Below are 24,977 nucleotides of genomic sequence, written 5' to 3'. Positions count from 1 at the left end.
AAATAAGCCTTTCTTTTAAAGCAGAAGTGGAAGCCTTGAGGTCACTTATGTGGCACTTGAGCTTTGACTCTGAAGCCCTGAATGCATCTCCTTCTTTCACCAGTTTGTCTAGCGAAAGTAGGACCAACCAACCAACATCCTTATACTTCTTATTCTGACAAAACCGTAGGAAGATATCACACATGTGTTCATCCAGAGCCTTGCCTTTCATTAATACCTGATCTAATGGTGGTGATATTTTGCATATTTGTATCACCACCTCATGCCATGGCGTAGCAGTGTCCTCTTTACTGCTGTAAGCAGAGTCATCAACATCTTTCAGACTAACCAGACTTGAGAACCAATTTAGAAAATTCATCCTTACAATTTTGTTTCTCTGGAACCACTCTCAGTACCAAATGTCTTAGGCTGGGTTCTCTAGAGAAGCAAAACCAGTAAAGCGTATAAATATATGTACAGAGAGATTTATATCAAGGAAATGGCTCACTCAGTTGTAGAGGTGGGAACATCCCAAGTCCATGGATCAGGACAGAGGCTTCTCTTGATTCACGTAGCTGTAGGGGCTGGTGAACCCAAGATCAGTAGGTCAGAAAGCAGGGCTCTTGCTCAGAGGCTGTGAAGATTGATGAATCCCAAATTTGGCAGATAAGCTGATAGCTCAAGTCCCAAGAACCAGTGGTCTGATGAACAGGGGACAGCTGCAGGATGCAGAGTGGGCAAAAAAAAACAGAATGTCTGCTTGTATTCAGATGCAGGCCACACCCCCAAGGAAACTCAATTTCAACTGATTGGCTATTCACAGCAGATTTAATCATGGGAGTGATCACATATAAACACTGAGAATCATGGCCCAGCCAAGTTGACACACGATCTTAACCATCATAACTTTTTAAAGGAATTTTGCTGCAAAGGGCAATAGCTGGTGATGAAAGTGAGGTCAAGAGACTTTTCTTCTAAAATGGAAGAAATAATGCATGTTTGTAAACTAGTAAGAATGAGCCAATGGTGAGCAAAATTTTGATAATATAAGAGAGGGACGGCGAATTGCTGTGGCAATGTCTTTGAGCAGTGAGGGAATAACCCTGTTATAGGTTGAATTGTGTCCCCCCAGAATTGCGGGTCAACTTGGCTAGGCCATGATTCCCAGTATTGTGTGATTGTCCACCATTTTGTAATCTGATGTGATTTTCCTATGTGTTGTAAATCCTACCTCTATGATGTTAATGAGGCAGGATTCAATCTACAAGATGAGGTTGTATCTTGAGTCATCTATTGAGACATAAAAGAGAGAAGCAAGCAGAGAGACGGGAGGACCTCCTACCACCAAGAAAGTAGTGCCAGGAGCAGAGTGCATCCTAGGGACCTGAGCTCCGTGTGCTGAGAAGCTCCTAGACTACAGAAAGATTGATGACAAGAACCTTGCCCCAAAGCCAACTGAGAGAGAAAGCTTTCCCCTCAAGGTGGCGCCCTGAATTCAGACTTCTAGCCTCCTAAACTGTGAGAGAATAAACTTCTGTTTGTTAAAGCCATCCACTTGTAGTATTTCTGTTATAGTAGCACTAGATAACTAAGACAAACCCCATAAATGAATAAGTTGGTTTAGATATGGACATGGATGGTTCATCTCTGCCAGCAGATGGGAAGATAAGGTATGCCCTGTTAGGTTGGTAGAGGTGCAGTGGGAGTCTGTGGAAGTCTTCTTCTGATTGTTGAGAATGAGGGTAGAGGAGGAAGAGAGGGAAGGTGTGAAATAGTCACCTAAGAGAGTGGAAGATGAATGAACCAGAAAAGTACAATACAGTTGCCTGACAGCATTAATAACAAAATTGGGGCTCACGGACAAGAATTTAAAGTGAGACCAGGTGGCATGTTTTTTGTTTTTCTTCCAACATTGCTCAGCTGTGTAAAAGTTGGATTTAACCAGACTTATGACTTTGCTAAATGGTTTTATTTATTTATTTTGTTGTTGTTGAGAATATATACAGGAAAACGTACACGATTTTACAGATATAATTCAGTGACATTGATTACATTCTTCAAGTTGTGTGACCATTCTCACCCTCCTTTTCTGAGTCGTTCTTCCCCCAATAACGTAAATTTACTGCCCCTTAAGGTTCCTATTAGGAAGCTCTGGTGGTGTAGTGGCTAAGTGCTATGGCTGCTGACCAAGAGGTCAGCAGTTCCAATCCTCCAGGCACTCCTTGGCAACTCTATCAGGCAGTACTACTCTGTCCTATAGGGTTGCTATGAGTCAGAATCAACTCAGCGGCAGTGGGTTTAGTTTTTTTTTTTTTTTCATTTAAGGTTCCTGCCTGATCTTTGGGGTTGCTGATGTCATTTCGATCCCATATGACCAAAAAACCGAAACCCATTGCCGTCTAGTCAATTCTGACTCGTAATGATCATATAAGACAGAACAGAACTGCCCCATAGGGTTTCCAAGGAGTAGCTGGTGGCCTTTTGGTTAGTAGCCTAGCTCTTAACCACTGTGCCAGCAGGGCTGTATCTAATATTTAAAAAAAAAAAAAAAAAAAATCACGCTGCCATCGAGTCAATTCCAACTCATAGCAATCCTATAGGACAGAGTAGAACTACCCCACAGGGTTTCCCAGGAGCACCCAGGAGATTTGAACTGCCGACCTTTTGATTAGCAGCTGTAGCTCTTAACCACTATACCACCAGGGTCTCCCCATCTCATATAGATAGTTGTTAAAGAGCATAATGCTCAAGACAGACTTTTTTTTTTTAACTAGTTAAACTAAATGATTGTTTTTTCAAGAAGACTTCAAGGGATATTTTTGGTTTAAGTTTCAAAGATTGTCTCAGGGCAATAGTTTTAGGGGTTCATCCAGCCCTCATGACTCAAGAAAGTCTGGAGTCCATGAGAATTTAAAATTCTGTTCTTCATTTTCCCCACTCTGATCAAGATTTTTCTATAGAATCTTTGATCAAAAGTTCAGTAATGGTAGCTGGGCACCATCCAGTTCTTCTGGTCTCATGGCAAAGGAGGCAGATGTTCATGGAGGCAATTAGCCATGTATTCCATTTCCTCCTCCTATTCCAGACTCTTCTTCCTTTGTTGTTCCAGGTGAGTAGAGATCAATTGTCACACCATGAGTGGCCACTTGGAAGCTTTTAAGACCCCAGGTACTACACAATGAACAAGGAGGTAGAACAGATTTACTAAATAATAATACAAGAGAAGAACAAGACAGTCAAGGATGTATTTAGGCAGGCGATTATCATAATTGATCATGGAAATTAAGCTGGGTAAGGAAGGGAGTCCCCGGGTGATGCAAATTGTTAAGCACTGGGCTGCTAACTGAAAGATTGTTGGTTTCAGTTCACCCAGAGGCTCCTGAGAAAAAAGGCCTGACAATCTACTTCTGAAAAGTCAGCCACTGAAAACCCCTATGGAGCACAGTTCTACTCTGACACACATGGGGTTACCATGAGTTAGAGTGAACTCATGGAACAGTCAGTTAAGGAGAGGAGAGAGGACCTCAAGAAGGGGAGGGCCATGAAAAGGCAGTAGATTCAATGTATGAGAAGTCCCAGTGGGTCTTAGATGGTTGCATTTGAGAGACTGAAGGGGAAGAATATAGGTGGTTGTGCTCAGAGAGTGAGATATATGACCTTAAGATTATGGAGAAGTTGCTGTCATTGATAATAACAAAGTCTAGGCTTTGTGGCCATGCAAGTTGATGACTGAAGTTGGATGAAGGACAAGATCTTTGGAAGAAGGGTTTCAGGGAAGGAGAGTACTGGATTACTTTTTTTTTTTTTTTAAATATGTATGTCTTAATCTCCCTGAAAAGGACACAAGTAGTTTGGAGAGAGTAACAGTGATCTAGGGGTAAAATATCCTGGGAGTTGGCAAATGACAACAGCAGTGAGTGGCAGTGAGTGCTATAATCTGATGACGTGAGATTCAAAGATGGGGAGGGGGTTGGATTAAACAAGGAGGGTGGAAGCAAGGTCCAAAAGTGGCAGTGAAGAGCTGGAGGCACCTTGAGATTGTTACAGGGTGTTTGAAAACTGTGAAGAGCTATAAAATGTCATGTATTGTGATTTTAACACATGATTTAAAAAAAAAAAAAAGGTCGCCGTGGAGCCTATTCCAACTCATAGTGACCCTACAGAACAGAGATGAACTGCCCCATAGGGTTTCCAAGGCTGTAATCTTTACAGCAGACAGTACATCTTTCTTCCTCGGAGCTGCTAGTGGGTTTGAATCACCGACCTTTCGGTTTGCAGTTGAGTGCGTAACCACTGCATCACCAGCACTCCTTTTTTAATTAACATACAATAAATAGTAATTATTACTGCAAACTCTTTTAGAGAATTTTTTCTTACAAATAACCAGGAGAATTCTCTGTCTCTGGCATCCAAAAGTAATAGATCTTTTTTTAAGTCAGTGAGTGAATGCTCCACAGTTCCAAGAGACAGGATAACAACCAGAAGGGTTTTTCAGCAAAGTCCCTTTATTTTCTACATAACGAAGTTATCAGATATTGTCACCACTGGTAGTTTAGACCTCTGATGGTGAGGTTTCTCTCCTTTACAGTTGAACTCTTTCAAAAGCCCAAGTAGAGATTTGAAGCCCCCTCCTCCTATTTAAGAAAAACCCCAAAACCAAACCCATTGCCATGGAGTTGATAAAAGGAGGGCACCAAAAGAGATTTGTTCCCTGAGAAGTGCTTTGGACAGGACCTGGTCACCCTTGATTTGGCATTCCTCCTCCCTTATATACGTAAGGCGATGAACATAATAGTTGCAGTTATAACTTCTCCATTCTCGTTTGGAGCTTAGGAACATGAGCGTCCTCTCTTCTCTTACCTGGGTGTTTCAGATAGCAAGCATGTAGCGATGCTTATCACCTAATGCACAAAATAAAGAGTAGAGAGTAATCTTTGTGTATTCCCCTGTTATAACAAGGAAACCCTGGCGATGTAGTGGTTAAGTGCTGCAGCTGCTAACCAAAAGGTTGGCAGTTTGAAGCCACCAGGCGCTCCTTGAAAACTCTGTGGGGCAGTTCCACTCTGTCCTGTATAGCTGCTATGAGTCAGAATTGACTCCACGGCAATGGGTTTGGTTTTGTTATAACAAATCACTAACTTATCTTTATTCCTTTGTTTTTATTTATTTATTTTTAACTGGGAAGTTCTTCTAAATCAGGAATGGATTGAAATCTAATGAACACAAGTTTTGGGTAGGTTTTCATGTGAAAGTTTTGAATTAAGTTTACTTTCCGAATTATATAGCAATATACAGTCATTATAGAAAGTATGCAAAGAAGAGAAAAATAATTAAAAAAAAAAAAACACTTGGAGGAAAATACTCTTAATATCTTGGTGTATTTCCTTCTGCTCATTCTTCAATGAGAGGAGCCCTGGTGATGCAATGGTTAAGTGCTTGGCTGCTAACCAAAAGGTTGGCTATTGGAACCCACCAAGCAGCTCCACAGGAGAAAAACCTGGAGATCTGCTCCCATGAGAATTCTAGCCTAGAAAACCCTACTCTGTCCCATGGGGTTGCTATGGGTCAAAATTGACTCGACAGCACGTAACAACAACATTCTTCAGTGGTTTTTTATATAGCTGCTATCAAATATGTGAACAATTCTGTATTCTGCTTTCCTTTACCTAATATTATATTTATAACATTAAAAAAAAGCATTATCTCTTTTTATTCAAACATTTCATAAATATTTTACAATGGCTGCATAAATGAAAATGTACAAATGGAAGTATAACTGACAGGTTTGAAAATATTTATGCTGCAAACTGTATGTCCTGTGTATATTTTAGATCCTATAATCATAACAATGAGGAAAAAATCTGAATTAAGACATTTCAGAGTATTGGAATGCAATATTTACCCTAATTGAGTAGGAAGAGATTATAACCAATTGTATTAGTTTAAAAGACTTTGTTAAAATACATATATTTCTATTATTTTGACAAGCTATAGCTCTTAAAAAAAATAGCTCTTAGGTTCATTTATTTACTCAACAAACATTTACTGTATCTCTACAGCTTTTGAGGCCCTTGGAACCTAGAGATAAATTATGTATGCCCTTCATCCTCAGGGCACGGGAATAAATACTACAATTTGGTGAAAGACCAAATTATATGCCATGAGCTTTCCCTTTCTTATTTAATCTTTCATCATCCTCATTTCATCAGTCATAAAGGGAAGTGGCATTAGCCCCATTTACAGGTGAGGAAACTAACGTTAATGGCAGAAAGGTTGTTATTTGTTGAAGCTGACACAGAGTGGCAGGACTAGGATACAAACCAAGGTTGTCTCTGTCTCTGAAGCTCACCTCTTTTCGCTCTTCCTTGTTGCCTTTTGACACTTATTACCTAGCACAGAGACAAAGGTATATGCAGCTAACTGTAATGTGAACTGAATACTGTGATATAATTACTTCTGCCAGAATTAAAAAAGTCTTTAGAGAATGGCATTACAATTTAAGGCTTGAAAACTGAGGATTTCATTAGATAAAGATGGGGACACGAGCATTCATTCATTCACTCATTCATTCACAAACCTGCATTCAGTTTCTACCACGTGCTTGTCACAGCAATAGGTGCTGGAGGTACAAAAGAGGATGAATGAGACACTGACCACACCCAGGCGTCAGAGTCTACCGGGAGACAGTTAAGTAAACTGACACTTGACAGAGCGTGGTGCCAAGTGCTGCCCCAGAATTGTGAACAAACCTCAGGTGGACACTACTCCAGCATACTAAGGTCAAGTTCTCATGTGCAGCCACTATCCACTCCTCAGCAGAGGCTTGGGTGCTGCTGTGATGCTGAACAGGTTTCGGCAGAGCTTCCAGACTAAAAAATTCCTCGTGATCTACTTCCAAAAACTAAGCCATTGAAACCCTATCAGCAGAATTCTACCCTGACACACGGCAACAGGCTACTGGTTCAGGGCAAGTCCACGATGACAGAAGCTAAGCTGCATGGCAGATTGGGCCCTCCATGCCAAGTTCGGGGATTTGAATTTTATCCTATAGACAACAGTGAGCCAGCAGCGGCTTTTAAGTGGGGAAGTGACATCATCAGTCCTGTATTTTAAGATCTGGCAATGAGTGAAGGAGTATGGGAATGGAGAAAGAGACAGGTGATGGGGGAGACCAGTCTAGAGGCTAACGGTCAGGTTGGCAGTAATGAGAGCCTGGACCAAACAGCAAGAAGAGAGACGAAGACAGGAAAGACCATATTTATGGAGTAAAGTTGACAGAATTCATCAACGGTAGGATGTGTGTGAGAATCAGGAAGGAGTCTAGAGAAGAGCATGAAAAACGGCTTAGGATCATGTACATACTCAGAGCCACTGTGTTGTTTGCAGATGAAGGACCCATGGGGTATTTAATAAATGAAAAGCGATCTTTTGAATCATCAGTATCTTTTTTTATATATTTAGTTGTTCTCAAATACTCTAATAATTTAATAGTTTTTTTCTCCCACTTTAAATATGTCCTGTATGTTATATACAGTATTAATTTGCCTAGCAAACTCTCTGCAGATTTTTTTTTCTTAGCAAATTTTCTGTCCCACATTGGTAATTTTCATCACTGCTAAGTTGAAATATCAAATCTTTTGAGACAGTAGAATGATGCTTTTTCTTTTTTCTATAATGGAATTCATAAAACTAATGAATTTTTACTGAAATGGAGTTCAAAAAGAATTACTAATTCTTACTAATTCCAATAATAATTACTAAGTCTTGTAACTTATTTAGACCTTTTTTGTTCTGTAGAGTGCAGAGATTTGTTTTCATTAATGAGTTCAAATATGCCAGTACTGGTAATATGAATCCATTGCTGTCGAGTTGATTACAACTCATAGAGTTCCCAAGGCTGTAAATCTTTATGGAAGCCGACTGCATTGTTTTTCTCCCACAGAGCAGCTGAAGCAGCTGGTGGGTTCGAACTGCTGACCTTTCAATGAACAGCTGAACTCTTAATAACTGAGCCAGTAGGGCTCCTTTGCGGATAATACACGCCCAGTTGAAAATGATGTCGCATATGCCTCTTCTAACATAAATGTACTACCAGAAGAGGGCAGCAGTGAGGCACAAGAAACAAGAACAAAATTACTTATTGAACAAAATTACAGGCTCTTAAATTGCAGAAAGACATTAAAACAGAAGGTAAAGTGAATGATGTAAGCCTTTGCTGTTGCTGACATCTTAATTAAAATCCAGAATAGACCCATTTTCTGAGCCAGAAATCATGACATAAGCACAGAATTTTTGGAAAATTTGATAATAAGGTAAAATGCTGTGTACGTTTCTGGTAAGACTGATGAGGGCCACCACTAAGAGATGTTATGAAATATCACGTCAGTTTTAGGAGAATATATTAGAGCATGAATTAAATATGCTGTTTCTCAAAATACTTACGTCTCCCTGACTACTTCAACGTGAGCAAACTCCACGTCCGTCACTGGCCCAGACATAGCCACAACTGAGAACCTGCTTCACTTAATCCACTCTAAATTCCAAGATCCCAAACCTGAAAATCCCTTATGTAAATATAATCCTTCACCTTCTTTTTTTCATTCTTTCCATTCTCCTGAATGAGTTTGTTATCTTTGTTGGTATCTCCAATACCCAGATTCCCAGTTTGCTCAGCCTATGAGCTACTTCTAGCCTCTCTAACCCCCTCCCCCTGCCCCGAGTTTAGACCACTTGGCTAAATAGGTTAGCTGTATTTTTACAAGCACTTTAGACTTTTATTTTGTCCCTTTGACCCCCACTGTATGCACTTCCCAGACCTGAGTTGACTCATGTGTCTAGCCCAGAGCTAAGACAGTCTCACAGCTGACTCTGATTAGATCCCTTGCCCATGAGCCATAGCTGGAACTTCAGTGATGCTCTGTGAGTTTTTTTTTTTTTTCCATCCTTTATTGGTTGTCTTTCCAATTAGCCACAGCACTATTTCAGTCCAAGACCTTTTTTCAAGCCTGACTCATTCCTGCCACTCTAACTCCCAGGTTTTTGTTTTAAGATAGTGGGTTATCTATGATGAACTCTCAGATTTTCTCTAAATCATTATCTATACTTTTCTCCTTCCCTCCTCCTCAGAGAAGCAATGGGCTGCCATACTCAAGCTTGCTTCTTCTATTTTCTCAAGCCCACCTTTTTATTTTTCTGTGGTTTTTCTCATTATTCGTATTCCCTCTCTTTTATCTTTTTCCTTTTTTTTTTTTAGTCTCCTGACATCTTCTCTTTGGCATCCAAACATGTCCAAATCTACCAATTCTCAAAAAACATTATTTTCCCTACAGACTTCTATTCCATCTTTCTCCTCCCCTAAACAGAAAAAACAAAAAACAAACTGGTTACCACCAAATCAATTCTGACTCATGGCAACCCCATGTGTATCAGAGTGGAATGTGCTCACAGGGTTTTCAAGACTGTGGCCTTTTGGAACCAGTTCGCCTGGCTTTTCTTCCAAGGTATCTCTGGGTGGGTTTGAGCCACCAACCTTTTGGTTAGGACTCAAGTTCTTAACTGTTTAGTAGTCTGTATTTATCCCCCTTATTTCCTCACTGATTAACCTCTTATGGTCTGTCCTCTTCTGAAATATCTGTTTACAATATCAACAAGAACTTCCTAGTTACCCAATCTAGTAGCCTCCTAGACTTTATCCTGGGCCTTCCTGTAAAAGTTATGGCTATGGACAGTATCATGTCTCTCTGCTTTCCTGGTTCTCCCCCCCATTTCTAACTGCTTCTTTTGAAGGCCATTTTCCCACTACAGATCTCCCAAGTAGAGACATTCTCTAGAAGGCCATCTCTTCTTCAAACCCTGCTTTGCCTCCTTTAATCTCATGTAGTGGCTTCAACTATCACCTCCGTATGGAGGATTTCAAATTCATCTCAGTTCTACTCTCTGTCTTGAGTTTAGCTCACGTTTCTCACACCAGTCATTTCCTCCTTACCAGCAACCTGGATTCATATAATTTGATCTATTTCCTAACTACTGAGATAGTCCCATGCAATTCCTTCCATTCCCTTTGCTGCTGTACCTGATGGATCAGGGATGGACAGCTGATGCCAAAGATAATAAGCCATATGTGCTAAAATTTTGTCTTTGAATGAAGGAGGCTGAAACTGAGTTAGTTTCTGTCGCAAGCTTGAATCAGGAAGTCATGTAGAATAGATCAAACATAGATAGTCTACAGAGAAGAATGAAGCAGATTGTGTCTCTTTGCTCACCTCTGTATTTCCTGAACCTACCTAGCATTATGCCTAACACATAGAAGGACTCACCAATCTTTGTAGAATGAATAACCAAATAAAATAAAACAGAGACTGTAAACCGTGGAGGCTAAGAGAGAGAGATTACTATTGCGTCAAATAGCTTTCATTTCTTGATTCTAATTGCTCTGAGGTCTGTCTGCACTTTCTTTCCTTATGTTCATGAGGTAGCCCTGTATCCATTCAATAAATTCCCCTTTTTGCTAAAGGTAGTTTGGGTGTGTTCTATTCCTTGCAACTAAAATAAACCTAATAATCTTTTAATCCAAGGGTCCCAGTAATCAGTGCTCAAAGTCTCCTTGTCCCCAGGGTATTCATACAAACCAGAAATCTTGGTGACCGGTCCAGAAATCCCTGAATTCCAGAAGTGAGCACGTCTTCAAATGACCTAAGTGAACTGCACATTTGGTAAAAGGGGAAAAGTAGAAGCTCAAATTCAATTCAAATTAGAGAAATTATCTCCAAAAGGAAAATTTGATTGTTTTCTTAAAGGGTGTCCTCTTAAGAAACGTATGACAGAAACTCTAACTTGAGGATTCCTTTGGAGGGAAGACCTCAACCCTTCTTTATTTAAACCCAGGCATTGTTAATTGAGTATGGCTTCATGCAAAGTCCACGGGGAGGGTCAGGTATGGTCAGGAAGCACGTGCTAACATAAGCTTCAGGAAGAGGAGCAGGCCTGGCTTCCAGACCTGGCTTCTAGAATGCCATTGGACTAATTTGGTAGTGTAGGAGACTTCTTTGCAGTATCTGGTTGTAATCTTGGTTACTGTACAGGAGTAAGGGGACACTCCCTTCGTGGGAGGGCACATAATAACCTCAGTGTATGTGTGTGTTAGGGAAGGTAGTTCAAAAAGTATAGGTAATCATTCTAGATTGGAAAAATTGAAAAAAGAGAAACTTGCTTGGTGGCAATATGGCGATTGGTCAAGAATGAGTGAGACGGATCTGGGTTCCTCTGCAACTTACTAACGAGCCTTGTGTTGTTGGCCAAGTTATTTAACCTCTTTTAGCCTCAAATTTCTCATCTGCAAAATTAGAATAATAATACTTCAAAAATTTGCTGTGAGTATTAAATTAGATAATGTCTGTAAGTTCTTAGTCCAGTAGCAACGAGCTAAGTGTTCAGTAAATGATAGTTATTATGATGATTGTTAGTGTTTTTGTGATATGAACATTAACGAAAAGTGTGACTTTTTTTATGTTAACCAGAAGGGAGAGCGAGTGCCTTTTTTTTTTTTTTTGATGTTCAGACACATGGCACTGAAACATATATTTAATCATTCTTCTTCGCTATTGCCTTTTTAACATAAATCCCTGAGTGATAAAAATAAAATAAAATGAGAGTCCAGTAAATATTTAACAAGACATTCAATATGTAGTAAGGAGCTATCAGTTGTGTCATGGATCAACAATGAAATGCATAAACTGCCTAAACAGGAAAAGTGATGTGTGAATTCTCTGAAGACCTAAAGAGTAATTTGAAAATTGTATGACCTGTAGATGGCGAACTTGGATAGCGAAAGACCAAGGGATTACTACAAAAGAAGACTTTTTGTTTTGTTGAGGGAAACCCAAATCCATTGCCTTTGAGTGATTCCAAAGACTCACAGGACCCTATAGGACAGAGTAGAACTGCTGCCACAGGGTTTCCAAGGCTGGAAATCTTTATAGAAGCAAACCACCACATCTTTCTCCCATGGAGGAACTGGTGGGTTCCAACCACTGATCTTTCAGTTAGCAGCCGAGTGCTCAACTACTGTGCCACCAGGGTTTCTTTGCTAGCACACCAGGTTCAATCTGTTTGTTGAAAGGAGTTCACCCTCAGTCATGTGTGCTGCTGAAGGAACAGACTGCATTAGTTTCTGGTAGAAATGTTTTGGTTCAGCGTTCGTGCTGGCTGCTTGTCACTGAAACAAGCGAAAGAAGTACCAAGAAGGGAGCCTAAAGAAATTTCCTGCAAGTTTCTTGAGAGGTACAGAAATGTTACCCTTTCCGAATATATCACATTTTAACACAGTTACATGTCCAAAGTATCCACATCTTAAGATCCATATAAATAATTGAATGTTCCCCTCCTCCTGTTGCCACTGTTGAGTATTTGTTCTGTACACTCCCCCAAACAATCCTTCAGGGGCCGATTACTGTCTTTATTAACATTTCACTGGCTGGCGGAGGTTTCTAGACTCCCGCTTTCGGCATTCAGGACTCTTAAGGGAGCTCTTCAGTGCTTTTGTATAATCTATGTGCAGTCATTGAGAAATGTGTTTTTTCTTTAAATTGCTACTTTGAGGTACAGTTTTGCCATCTCGAATCACAACTATATGTAAAAATAAGGATTTGTAGAAAAATTAGCCTGACTTTTCAAAACGGTGCCTGTTCATGTAGTGGCCTTGGATGCTTTTTTTTTTTTTTTTTTTTTCAGCTGTTGTAAAGCCCAGCAACTCACCCAACATGATAGATTGATGACCTTTTGCTGCATTATAAAGCGGGGTCGCTGTCCCCAAAGTGCCTCTTAGCTTGTGGGTCAGGTGAAGGGACAGCTCTAGGCTTCCATGGTGCCTCTGCCCTGTCATTTATCATAGGGCTGTATTATTGCCTACACGTTGGGCTCCCCACAAATGTGCACTTCTGGAGTCCAGAAACTGTGCTGTATTTATCTCTTTTTCCCCAGGATTGTGTCTGGCGTATAGTAGGCACTTAACAATGTTGAGTGAATGAAAGAATAAATATACATGCTTGGTAAGAATAAGAAGGCAGAAAGGAAGAAAGATCAATTCAGTAATAAAGAGGAAAATAAGCTAACCACTTTACGTATGGAGAATTGTTTATATACTAAACCAAAACCCATTGCCATTGAGTCAATTCCAACTCACAGCGACCCTATAGGACAGAGTAGAACTGCCCATAGAGTTTCCAAGGAGCACCTGGTGGATTCGAACTACTGACCTTTTGGTTAACAGCCAGAGCACTTAACCACTACACCACCAGGGTTTCTGGTTATATACTAGACAGGTATTTTTCCTAAAGAATAGAACAGGCCCCCCACCACCAAGATGGCAGTTAACCTAAAATATGGTGAATAATAGAATTTATCAGAAAATTCAGAAATCGTAAAATGTTATGAAGAGTGGACTTGGACTTAGAGGTATACGTTGCTGAAAGGCAGATGCTAGAAAATGGCAATGAGGAACATAGTCAGAAATAGACCCTGAAAAAAAGTCTGGGTAAGAAAGAGGAACACAGCCCCAAGTGCTGCCCATGGAGTTAATAATGGGGCATCTGACATGAAATAACAGTGATGTTCAATGACATGTGAACCAAGCAGAGTGATGATGGGGAGTGCAGGAATGTAGTGTCTGCACAATGTAAGCTCTCAAGAAATATTAGTTGAACAGTTGAACAGACCACTGTGTGGCAGAGCTGCTAAGGGAACCCATGAACTGCTTTGCTAAAGGCAAGGGTTTATTTATGATAAAAAAGGAAGTGAAGTGCACTATTAAAATGTGCATAAACCAATGTAGGAGAAATTAAAATGAAAACATTGATCAGAAACCATTTAGAAAAAAGGCAGAAAGCAATGTCCTAGAAATATGAGGTAAGGGAATAATTACAAATGAGCTTACAGAAAGTTTTAAGCTTCCTGATAATCAAGCGAAAAGAGAAACTTGCTGACCTATACAGTTCCCATTATCCAGAAAAAGGAAGTTTGTAAATTTACCTGAAATGAAGACTAAAAACTAAGAAGAGAAAAATGAAGAGAAAGAAAAAGACATTAGGTAACAGTTTTGTAAAACTTACATGTTATTCCCGGACTAAACTATAAAGCCAACCTTACATAAAATAATAGGAGACAGGGAGAGGGTTAAAAAAGGACATAGGCTAATATATAAATATACACATCACAAAGCAAGTTATAAAATATGAATATTGGCAGCAGTCCCTCTTTTGTAACTGGTTACGAGGCATGATTTGGTGTTGATAAGTTTCTTACTTCACTACCCATTCCATGTTCCCTGTACTCACAGCCAGACCCTCTGCAGTTCATGGTTCTTCTTTCCTGGGGATCTGAGCCCTTAATAGAGCTGATGTATTTGGTTGTACTAGTGTTCCTTTAATTTTTACCATCAGACAAGATTAGGAAGAGCCATAGGGCATTTCTTGGGTTCCAGATACACTCTTTCCGGCCCCATTGTATTCAGGATAAATCAAAACTCAATGTTTTGTCTATCTGTCCAGTGGCATGCCCAATCCCGTTGCTGTCAACTTGATTCTGAATCATAGCGACCCTATAGGACAGAGTAGAATTCCCCATAGAGTTCCCAAGTAGCGCCTGGTGGATTCGAACTGCTGATCTTTTCGTTAGCAGGCGTAGCACTTCACTACACCACCAGGTTTCCCCAGGACCCTCAGATGTCTAGATGATAGTTTCAACTTCCAATTCTTTCAAGCCATTATTGTAATCCCTACTGTAAATATTCTTCCCTTGGGTATTAATACCTATAAACCAGCAGAACCCAAAGTTGAGATGATGGAAAAAAAATTTTATATATAAGTCCTAGAGAAGGATAGTATGACAGGTTCCATGTCTGCTTCTTCTCTTTGATTCCTGGACCTTCCCGGACCCATGGTATCTCTCTAGGTGAAACAAGACCATATATTGTTTTATAGCATATATCATTTTCTCTGGACCTGTACTCCCACCTCTTAAGATGTTGTCCTCCAGTGGGCTCCATAACTGAGTCTTCAATAGACTATTGCACTGCTCTGTAAGGCCAGGGGCTCCTAGGTAATGGTAATACCTATGGGAAATGGCCAATAGCATCCTTGGCCAGAAGCAATGGTATGGCATACTGTGGGTGAATTAAGCCTTCAGAAAGTATTGCTGATAGAATCATAGCAAGGAAATCTATATCCAAAATAAATATCCATTCTAGTGAGAAAAATTGTTCCAAGTTCATGTTGAAAGCGGTTAAATATAATGAAGCAGTCAATAGGAGGCTGGCTGATGCCATTCCTATCACCTGCGCTTGGAAGAAATACACAGAGTCATTATACCAAAAAGAATTAGTCGATGTTCAGCCATTTCAAGAGGTGGCATATGATCGGGAACCGATGATACTGAAGGAAGAAGTCCAAGCTGCTCTGAAGGCATTGGTGAAAAACAAGGCTCCAGGAATTGATGGAATATCAACTGAGATGTTTCAACAAACAAATGCAGTGCTGGAGGTGCTCACTCGTCTATGCCAAGAAATACAGAAGACAGCTTCTGGACCAACTGACTGGAAGAGATCCATATTTATGCCTATTCCCAAGAAAGGTGACCCAACCAAATGTGGAAATTATAGAACAATATCATTAATATCACACGCAAGCAAAATTTTCCTGAAGAGCATTCAAAAATGGCTGTAGCAGTATATTGACAGGGAACTGCCAGAAATTCAGGCCGGTTTCAGAAGAGGATGTGGAACAAGGGATGTCATTGCTGATGTCAAATGGATCCTGGCTGAAAGCAGCGAATACCAGAAGGATATTTACCTGTGTTGTATTGACTGTGCAAAGGCATTCGACTTGTGGATCATAACAAATTATGGATAACATTGAGAAGAATGGGAATTCCAGAACACCTAATTGTGCTCAGGAGGAACATTTACATAGATCAAGAGGCAGTTGTTCGGACAGAACAAGGGCATACTTATCGGTTTCAAGGCAGGAAAGGTGTGCATCAGGGGTTGTATGCTGAGCAAATAATACGAGAAGCTGGACTATATAAAGAAGAACAGGGCATCGGGATTGGAGGAAGATTCATTAACAACCTGCATTACCCAGATGACACAGCCTTGCTTGCTGAAAGTGAAGAGGACTTGAAACACTTATTAATGAAGATCAAAGACCACAGCCTTCAGTATGGATTGCACCTCAACATAAAGAAAACAAAAATCCTCACAACTGGACCAATGAACAACATCATGATAAACGGAGAAAAGATTGAAGTTGTCAAGGGTTTCATTTTACTTGGATCCACAATCAACAGCCATGGAAGCAGCAGTCTAGAAATCAAAAGACGCATTGCATTGGGCAAATTTGCTGCAAATGACCTCTTGAAAGTGTCGAAGAGCGAAGATGTCACTGTGAAGACTAAGGTGCGCCTGACGCAAGCCATGGTATTTTCAACAGCATCATATGTATGTGAAAGCTGGACGATGAATAAGGAAGACCAAAGAAGAATTGACGCCTTTGAATTGTGGTGCTAGTGAAGAATATTGAATATACCATGGACTGCCAAAAGAACGAACAAATTTGTCTTAGAAGAAGTACAACCAAAATGCTCCTTAGAAGCAAGGATGGCAAGGCTGCATCTTACATACTTTGGACATGTTGTCAGGAGGGATCAGTCCCTGGAGAAAGACATCATGCTTGGCAGAGTACAGGGTCAGGAGAAAAGAGGAAGATCCTTAAAGAGGTTGACTGACACAGTGGCTGCAACAACGAGCTCAACCATAACAATGATTGTAGGGTTGGCTCAGGACTGGGCGGTGTTGCGTTCTGTTGTGCATAGTGTCGCTATGAGTCTGAACCGACTCGATGGCACCAAACAACAACAACAGGCTTGGAGTTATATGGAAGGCTCAGTATGGGTCTCTGTTGCTGGCATTTTAAGCATTCAACAATGATAGTAGCCAGATTTGCCTTGGTAAAGGGAAGTTCATGTGGTTGAATCTCTGTTATCATGGTGGCTTTTTTCATAAGCCCCTTGAGAAACACTAGTAGGGAATGAGGCCAAGGAATATTTTCAGTACCATTCCTCTTTCCCACCTGATTATTGAGGGCATCCTCTATTCTTAGAGGTTTATTCATGTACCTCTATCATTAATCTAAACCTCTTTGTCACCAGTCCTCCAATCTGTTCCTTCCAATTTCCTCATCATCAAACCCAACTTTTAGGTTCTGTCTATGAATCTGCACCTATAGATATCTCTCTGTCTGGCAGAGTGGACCATTCTAGGTACGCCTAAAAGTTTTGGTTACTTAGAGGAATCATTTTCCCACTCGTCCTACATGGACAACAGTGAGGAGAGCTCTGTCTTATGGCTGGTGCCTGTGCATTGCAAATAATCATCAGTAAATTAGTCTTGAATCTTTTCTTCCCAGGCCATAGGAAGATGTGAATGAAGCTATATGTGAGGGCCTAGGGATACGTGGCATTACAGTAAGGTTAGGTGCCATGATAATTTGAGCCACTTTCTCATGACCTGTACCTTTAGCACGTGCTTGAGCCTGATTTTGTATATACCACTTCAACTTGAGATGGAGACCTGCTGCGCAATCCAAATTTAAGAATAAAAAACCCAGTTGCCGTCAAGTCAATTCTGACTCATAGAGACCCTATAGGATAGAACAGAACTGCCCCATTGCGTTTCCAAGGAGCGCCTGGTGGATTCAATCTGCCAACCTTTTGTTTAGCAGCTGGAGCACTTAACCACTATGCCACGAGGGTTTCCAATTTAAGAATAGGCGGATCAAATACCTTCTAATTCATATGGGCAGCTCAGGTCTCATAATCAGTTAATTTTCCAAAATGGCCAGATAGTACCTATAGGGATCCAATAGCAAACCAGGCGCTCTTTCTCAAAAACAGTTATTTGTCAATAAATAACTGTGATAAAGCTTTGCTGTCAATCCTAGGAGCTGTAATAGTATTCTCTTATTAGGAATTTCCATAGGCTCAATGTAATATCCTGGTCTGCCCCAAACACTTTGTGAGCATTACATTTCCTTGGTCACAAGGTCCAAGTGACAGAGCAACTTGTGCTTTAAACTGAACTGGCTGAAGAATATTCTCTTGTTCTGGGACTTACTTAAATATAGAAACCTCATGGTTTATTCAGTAAGTAGGAAAAGGTAACACCAATGTAATATTATTTTGCTCCTAAAGGCCCACAAATCATTTGTGCCTTTCTCTTTGTGAGGATGGATATAAAGTACAGCAAATTGTCTTTCACTTTGGAGGGAATATCTCAACATATCTCTAATATCTGGACTCCCAGAAACTTCACTGAATTAGTAGATCTCTGAATTTTCATGGGATTTATCTCTTATCCTAAGTCATATACTTGTCTTACCAAAGCATCATGGGTATTTACTACTTTCTGCTTGCCAGGTCCAATGAACATGTTGTCATCAGTTATATGGTCACGATTCATAACCCATGGGATGATAAAATGATCAAGATCTCTTAATACTGAATTATGACACAGAGTTGAAGTCTTGGCACAGCCCTTAGGTAAGATCATGAAGGTATATGACCATTCCTGCCAGGGGAAACAAAATGGTTTCTAGTGATTTTGCTTTATTTGGATAAACAAAAACATATTTTGTACACCAATAGCTGTGTAACAGATGCCAGAGTCTGGATTAATTTGCTGTAGTAGGAGAGTACCTCTAGGTTGACCACTTGTTTTGTATTTACCTGAATTAATTTAAGATACTCCATTCATTCTCCAAAACCATGTGGCTCTTGGATCAGCCAAGCATACGTGTTAAAATAAGGATGTGCTAAAATCACCACTCCTCTGTTTTTTTCAGTATTTGACAGTGGGACTAATCTCTTTGATTTTCTCAAAGATATAGTATTGCTTTAATTTATTACTTTGGTAGTTAGCGATAGCACGAAAGGTTTCCACTAAGCACTTTCAACCATAATATCCCTCATTTTACAAGTCAGGGAGCCAATGTGGAAATTATGCCAGTTGTTGTTAAGTAAGTTTCCTCTAATTCTGTAGTCAGAAACTTGGAAAATAAATACAAGTAAATGTTTGGACCCAGAATGTCTACTCTGAGATGGATTTGGGCCAGGTCTCCATTTGTCACCCAATCCCCTTAAGCCTCCACCCTGTTGAATTAGAGTGATGTTATGAGTCCCTAGGATTTACTGTGGCCCAGAGACAGTTCTAGTAATTGCAGAGAGATCTGGACACTTTCTTTTCTCCTCTGTACATTTGCCCTAGAAAATTACTACAGATCACTTTGGGAAATGGTGGCAGAGTAGTTAAGCACTCGGCTGCTAACCAAAAGGTTGGCGGTTCAAACCCACCAGCCATTCCACGGGAGAAAGATGTGGCAGTCTGCTTCCGTAGATTACAAACTTGGAAACCCTGTGGGGCAGTTCTACTCTGTCTTATAGGGAAGCTATGAGTCAGAATCGACTCGACAGCAATGGGTTTGGTTTTTTTGTTTGGAGGAGGAAGTTCTTGTGATACTATTATTGGAAACTTCCTCAAGGGTACCCAGCTTTCCTTTCATTCAGGTGGCCCTGGATCTGCAAACCAAGTGAGGTCATGCTTCTATTTGGCAGACCTAGGATTTTAATTATATAGATCAAGTAAGACTTCAGTGGACTTCCCATCTATTAGCTACAGCTAAAGGTCCCTGTAGGCCAAACTCATTCTGGTTACTTGTCTGGTCCTGCCCTTGCATAATCATGCTACCAGAGCTCTGGTTGCCTCTCGGTCTGTGCCTCACTGATATCCCTTCAGTTTCAAAGAGGGCATATCATGGAGCACATTTCAGTAACAGCATCTTCCAATTCCATCCCCAGATTACCAAGTACAACTACTAAGTCACTTTTCAGTGGTGCTGGTCCTTTCTCACTAATGTATTTCTCAATACCTCAGTAAAGAGAGTGTTCCAGGTACATAGTTAGGGGTGCCATACTAAGGGGTTGGATGAGTAGATCACGTATAATAAATCTATCCTAAATTCCTATCTCTAAGTATCTGCATTTCTTCCTTAATATTAGACTAAAGAATTTCTGGCATCTTGACTCCATTTAGTGTTGTTGTTGTTGTTAGTTGCCATTGAGTGGATTCTGACTCAGGGCAACCTTATGTATAACAAAAGAAACTGTTACCTGGTCCTGTGGCAGCTTCATGATCGTTGGTCTGCTTGAGTGTATTGTTTTGGCTATTGTGTCAATCCATCTAATTGAGGGTTTCCTTTGTTTTTTGATGATTCTCTATGAAAATAATGTCATTTTCTAGTTATTGACTTTTCCTGTCTAAGTGAGCCAAAGTCTCACCATCCTTTCTTCTAAGGAAATTTCTGGTTGTATTTCTTCTGAGACTAATGTTTCCCAATTACAGTCCATGCCTGGAACAGTTGAGCCAATGAAATGTACTCAAGTCAGAAGGAGAGAGGAAGTTTATTTAGGAGGTGACACTGAGTATGCATTGTATTGTCTAAAACAAGCTTTAATCTTAAGCAAGTTACTCAACCTCTTTGACTCTTATTTGCCTCTTTTGCAAATTGTTGTTAGGTGCTGTCAAATTGGCTCTGAATCATAGCGACCCCATGCATAACAGAAAGAAATGTTGCCTGCTCCTGCACCATCCTCACAATAGTAGGTATGTTTGAGCCCATTGCTGCAGCCGCTGTGTCAGTCCATCTCGTTCAGGGTCTTCCTCTTTTTCACTGACCCCAAGCATGATGTCCTTCTCCAGGGACTAGTCCCTCCTGATAACATGTCCAAAGTAAGAGAAACAAAGTTTTGTCATCTCTGCTTCTAAGGAGCCTTCTGGCTGTACTTTCTCCAAGACAGACTTGTTCATTCTTCTGGTAGTCCATGGTGTATTCAGTATTCTTCACCAATATCATAATTCAAATGTGTCAATTCTTCTTGAGTCTTCCTTTTTCATTGTCCAGCTTTCATATGCATATGAGGCAATTGAAAATACCATGGCTTAGTTCAGGGTCACCATAGTCATCAAAGTGACATCTTTGTTTTTTAAGATTTTAAAGAAGTCTTTTGCAGAAGATTTGCCCAATGCAATACATTTTTAGATTTCTTGACTATTACTTCCATGGGCATTTATTGTTTATCCATGCAAAATGAAATCCTTGACAATTTCAGTATTTTCATCGTTTATCATGATGTTGCCAAAGATAATGAAATTAAAGATTTTTAAATTGCTGCAGTCTGAAATTGATTAAACATGCAATCAGTGTTGTCACATCATAGGGTTGTCAACAACCAGTGTCACAAAACAGTATGTGTATTAATTGTTTAATGAGAAGCTAGTATGCTCTGTAAACCTTCATCTAAAGTACAATTAAAAAAAAAAAACATGCAATCAAGATGCATTGATAATTACAGGTGATTCAAATGAGAAAGCTGGAAACAAAGAAGACAGATGGATCTGTAGTAGTCAGAAAATACAGCCTCGGTTTAGAAATGATGCCAGAGATCTCATGACAGAATCCTGCAAGACCAATGACTTAGTCACTGCAAATACCTTTTTTCAACAACACAAAGGATGGACCTCAGGATGGAATACACAGGAATCAAATCAACTACATCTGTGTAAAGAGATGATGGAGTTCAGTATGATCAGTCAAGACAAGGCCAGGGACCAACTACAGAACAGACCACACATTGCTCACTTGTGCATATTTATGGAAGCTTCATAGATAATAAAACAATGACAGCTGAGATTGACTGGATATGTGACAGCTAAGATGTGCATTTAAAATTTTTTGAATAAAATTTATAAAACTTGAAAAGACCCAAAAATTAACTCACTGATACCATATTAATCTTCTTAAAGTTCTAATTTTTTCTATTATGTCCCTTATTAGAAACTTTTCTTGGTCTCTCTCTGTGCTGGGCTGGAGCCGTCTTGTGCCAGCTCATGGGAGCCAGTTATCAAAAGTTCAGGAATGTTGTAAGTTGTTTGTTAAACACGGCCATCATTAAAAATTAAATTATATAAACTTTAAATAAATTATTTAAAGACAAAGTCAAAATTTGTCACTTCCTAATTATGGCATTTTACTATTATCTATGTTTTTGAGATTACTTAGCCCTAGTGGTGCAGTGATTAAGAGCTCAGGCTACCAACCAAAACATCAGCAGTTCCAATCCACCAGCTGCACCTTGGAAACACCATGGGTAGTTCTACCCTGTTCTACAGGGTCACTATGAGTCAGATATCAACTTGACAACACACAACAACAACATGCTTTTGCGGTTACTTATGACTACTGTATCTGTATGGTAGATGTATAGTGGTGTGCTGCTGTGAATCTCTTCCCAACCCATATTCGGTGATGTCACGTTGATAGCTTGAAATCAGCCATGGTAAAAAGATTTACACCACAGATATTGGCAAATTCTACAAACCAGAGGTTCCCTTCCCTACTCCCTGGAGAGCTGGTCGTTAAACATTTGGCAGCTCATCCTTGTGTCCCCCCAGTTCCATGTTGCATCCTGCCCTGTCTTTCAAGGTTGTGTGTCATACAGCTTCATGACATCTGTCTAGACTTGTCTCCAACCCATTCTCATAACAAATTTTCCACTCCAGCCAGGACAATTTCTTCCCTGTCCCATGTCTAATATTTGTGGTTTTGCTCATATCTAATAGAATGAAATATACCAATTTGACATAAAAATTAAAGTGTCTCCTGCTTTAGAATCATAGGAGAGTTTACTGTATGGGGCTTTAAATAAAATAGCATTAAACAGTATAATGGACATCTTCAATAGCCACTTTTACAAGATAATTATTTTCCCAAAATTACAAATTAATAATTCATAAATGAATTATTTGCTTTAAATTATCATAAAATATGAAAAATAAAATCATTCTTGTTTATTGAATAACACTTGCCTTTTTAAAAACATAATCTAAGCGTTGGTAAGGAAATATCACCAGTAGAATGATGGAACTCATTTGCTTTCCTTTGTTTTTGACTCAAAAAATTGATATAAATTCTCTGCAGTTTGTACAATTTGTGCTGTTTGTTATATTTTATTGAAATTGGATCACTGCGTTACCTCTCTGCTGCTTAGTTGGATATCATCAGCCGAGTAATCTCTGTCTGTGGGAAAGTGAGCTATCTATGAATCACCGCATCTGAATGTTTAATGTTCTCCCGTAAAAATAAGGGTAAAGGCAAAAAGACCTGTGACATCACCGTGTCACTTGCCCCCGATTATCCAGGTTCAGATTCTGTAGACAGAAGATGTGGTTAGCACTTGATCCTGATCAAAGGATCAAAAATACTTGGATATAGTTTATTTTAATCTTAGTTGAAAAGATTGTAGACAGACACTTAGGAAAAAGTGAAATCAGCATAGCCTCTCCTCTTCAAGTGGAGTCTAGCTTTCAGAGTGGAAACATGCATCTCAGCCTCTTCCTTATTCTCCTTGATGAAAACAGAAGGATTTCAAGGCACAGAAAACAGTGGTTTATGAGGCTGGGTACCGACAGGCGCACAAGAGAGCTCTGTTCAGCCGTCTTCAAAGTGATGGGGCTGTGGCACAACTGCTGCTGCGGCCACATGTAATATAGCCTGTAGGTCTTTAAAGAGGATTAGCTTTCTCGCACTGGGAGTATTCAAAGCTGGATTTCATGTAGAGTAGAATATGCTAATGAAATGTAAATGTCTATAGCAAACATTGTCTAATAGCCAAACCCCTCAAAACTGAGCTTTGTCTCACACGGTAGGAAACCAAACTTTATCATATCAGAAGAAAAAGTGAAAAAGAATCATCTTTATACTGTTTGGCTTTCTGCTTCTGTAAAAAGTGAGAGTATATATATATGCATATACGTTTATGTATGTGTATCTATGTATATGTACGTATGTACACATATGCACACACAGGATTTATATTTAAATAAAATTAAATTTCAATATGAGTAGAAAAGCTGAAGTTCAGTTATTCAGACATCAAACATATCTTACTAGATCCATGGCCGGGGTGGGTGCGAAATAATTCATCTTTGTAGGAAATGATATGAATATTTTTTTAAACAAGCGCTATTATTAGAAGTACAAAGGTTTGCAGAGTAGGTCTCCCACCTCCATTTCACCTTAAAATTCTTTGTTTACAATTTTTTTTTTTCTGCATGATGTCCTTCTACTCAATATTGGAAAATGCTGTATCTTCATTATATTTTTTCCATATAGTGTTTTTACTTCTTCATTGGAAGACAATATAAGATTTAATCACTTTCTTAAAACTGCATATGTGTTCATTTAATATTAAAGTTATTTTCACATATTTAGAATTTCAGAACGTATTTGGCAATGGGATGCTGAATTCATTATAAGGTGTGTGATTTGCAATCCATGTAACGATGTGTAGCAACTTGGAACCCATACACGTGGTTCTCAAAGATTGAAAGCCCCTTAAAGATTTCATCTCAACTGCTGGGAAATAAAGATCCCAGCAAACACATGGAATAGGATGCCTTTGGCTCTATTTCTAACGCGCGTGATCTTTCATTAGTTACTAGCATTTCACTACACTCAACTGAGTAGCTTAGGTTCTCTTGGTTTTTGTTGGTCGATGGTGTGTGTGTGTGTGTGTTTTATATCTCAGTTTGGAAGGGCTTGTCTCTGCAGACTCGAAGAGATGGTAATACATATTCATGAAAGAGTACTCTTTCCAGTCCCTGTTAACACTGACAAAGCCTTAGCTGTTTCACACAGCAAGCTGACTGGGATTGTGTGTGGGGGCTGCATGACCAGATTAGTGCAAACAGCAAGCCCACTCCTCTGCTTGTTAGGCCTTGCCTTCCTGACAATTTCCCCAATTGTCGCTTGTGACAAGGCTGTCATTAGGTGATGGCTTCTTTTGGCCATTTTCAGATAAAGATAATTTCCTTAACTTCCATTTTATTTGACAAC

The 24,977-nt window shown here is 39.7% G+C and overlaps 1 protein-coding gene across 11 annotated transcripts in view; it reads left to right on the top strand.

Annotated features, from left to right (window-relative positions):
• The window catches only part of ALPK1 (alpha kinase 1), a 146,251-nt gene that overhangs the window by 26,348 nt on the left and 94,926 nt on the right, over positions 1–24,977 (top strand). For 2 of the 11 annotated variants that reach the window (XM_064285431.1, XM_064285429.1), the window contains exons 2-3: positions 18,445–18,567; positions 20,599–20,686. The exons of 5 other annotated variants lie outside the window; for them this stretch is intronic. The gene's annotated coding sequence lies outside the window, so the exon portion shown is untranslated. The remainder of the gene's footprint in view (positions 1–18,444; positions 18,568–20,598; positions 20,687–24,977) is intronic. 4 more of the 11 variants (XM_064285433.1, XM_064285430.1, XM_023548588.2 and 1 more) reach the window with 2 other exon arrangements.

Source organism: Loxodonta africana, chromosome 5 (assembly GCF_030014295.1).
Source record: "Loxodonta africana isolate mLoxAfr1 chromosome 5, mLoxAfr1.hap2, whole genome shotgun sequence".
In the NCBI taxonomy this organism is placed as follows: Eukaryota; Metazoa; Chordata; class Mammalia; order Proboscidea; family Elephantidae; genus Loxodonta; species Loxodonta africana.
This window is presented reverse-complemented; position numbering and strand designations above follow the sequence as displayed.